Source organism: Littorina saxatilis, linkage group LG16 (genome assembly GCF_037325665.1).
Source record: "Littorina saxatilis isolate snail1 linkage group LG16, US_GU_Lsax_2.0, whole genome shotgun sequence".
Taxonomy (NCBI): domain Eukaryota; kingdom Metazoa; phylum Mollusca; class Gastropoda; order Littorinimorpha; family Littorinidae; genus Littorina; species Littorina saxatilis.
The window spans coordinates 6,556,292-6,558,410 of NC_090260.1; positions in this window are offsets into that span (position 1 = coordinate 6,556,292).

Genomic DNA, 2,119 nt, shown 5'->3' on the forward strand with positions numbered 1-2,119 from the left:
AAAGTCTCTGTGACTATCGACTTTTTTGAGGACTTTTGCTAATTTGCGAAACGAACTAACTTTATGTAGGCCACGACCTCTCAAAGGGGTGAGAACCGTGTCAGTGTATTTACCAATCATATGAAACACCTTAATTGTCCGGCACGTGCGCTCTCAAAATCCACTGACCAATAGCCGACGAGACGACATCACTGCAGGACGGTCAAGTCATGCAATCCAATTGGGCGGTGTTTTATGATGCTCCCCGTGTCGACCACTGTTGCGTCTTCAAATGTCCAGTGTCAATTGTATTGGATGATTCTCAACGCCCAATACCAAACGCTTATAACTTTTATCAACGCAACTTTTAACTTGTACAGCCCCACTCCCGTCATCCTCCCGGCCCCACCCCCACACACCCAGCGTTTCTTAGCGTACAACACCTCATGTCCCAAATAGAATCTTATTCTGGGGACACAAATAGAAATTTACATACATTCAACTCGTGGTCAAAAACAACGTTTATGCTTACGGCCATTGTCACCTAGGCGAGACCATGAAATCTTGGCGAAAAATGTTTAATATCTTTATTGTACAAAATAAAACAAACTAACAAAAACCGATTTTATCTCACAGAATATTATCAAGCTGTTCTCGCAACAACAACAACAACACAACAACAAAACAACAACAACAACCAACAACAACAACAACAACAACACCCCCTTCAGGGAGTTATTCCATGAAAAATGCATGGATGTATAATTTCTATTCGATTTTGTTTTCGCTGTGTACAAAAGGAAACAAACAAACTGACAATAACGATTTTATCTTACAGAATATGATCATGCTGTTCTGGCAACAATAACAAAAACACTTAACAGAGTTATTCCATAAAATCGCATGGATGTATTATATATTTTCTATTCGGAAAAAAACCACCCGAATGTTATGCTTAAAGTATTCCCATACACGTTTTAGGATTGGACATGAAACGGTTACCGAAGGTGCTTTTCCTCAGGCCCGTACAGACACTTCGGCATGCTTGAATTCTTTGACATTGAACAAGGCTTGAGTCGGTTTCGTGTAATCCCTTTGCCTAATCAGTCAAATTATACAAGTCATAAAAAATGTTCCCGGCAGATATCAAACCATACGTGCAGAAGTATCGTCTGTTTCTCACGCGGGCTTAAAGCTTAATTATGATCAAAGCACTCTCTGAATGGTAACATGAAAGCACAGCTGTTTAATATTTTCCCACACACACACACGCACACGTGCGCACGAGAAAACATAAGACTTTCATAAGTAATGTGATTAATCAACATGAAATAAACTTTTTTGTTGGCTTCTAGCGTGAAAAAGCGCGTGGGTGGCACGAACATTTTATAATAATAAACATCACCTTTATCACAGACTTATATCCCATTTCGTGACACCTACCACTACTCCACTACATCAAAGGATGTCTGTTGAGATAATCGAATGGTTCAAAACTTTCAAACCTGCGCGCATATTCTAAGCCGACTAAACACATAATAGTCAAGGACATCATAAAATGGTTCTCGGTGAAAACTTGACCGAGGGCCATTTTACGACGTCCTTGACTAGATAGTGTTTATGGCCAAACCAAGCACAACCCGAGTGTGTCAAGTATACTCATGTGCATTGCTTCTTGGACAATGTAAAGAACACCGAAAGTACTTCAACCGTTTCTCGAGTTACGTTGACTTTTACAAAGGTTGCAGCTGACACGGCTTACGTAATCCGGTTTCCTGGTCATGTGTGTGAAAAATATGTCCATTAAAAGCATAATCTTTAATTCATATATTATTTCAAAAAAGATGTTAAAACTAAGGACCACCTTTTGTTAAAAACTTTAAGAGTGAAACGTTATGTGAAAAATAGAGAAACTGTGGCCTATTATGTGTTTTCGCCGGTAGGTGTCAATTGGCAGGCCAGGCACTTAATCACGCTTGACTCCCTCCGCTTAAGCGGCAATCGTTTAGCAAGCGCCGGTGTCTGCTTCAAGAAAGCCCTTCACACCCAGATTAAGTGAGGAAACATCAAATAGTGACATTTTTCGATGTGATTTTTCGATTTCATAAACAACAATTTTGAAAAATAATATAAAAGAGAT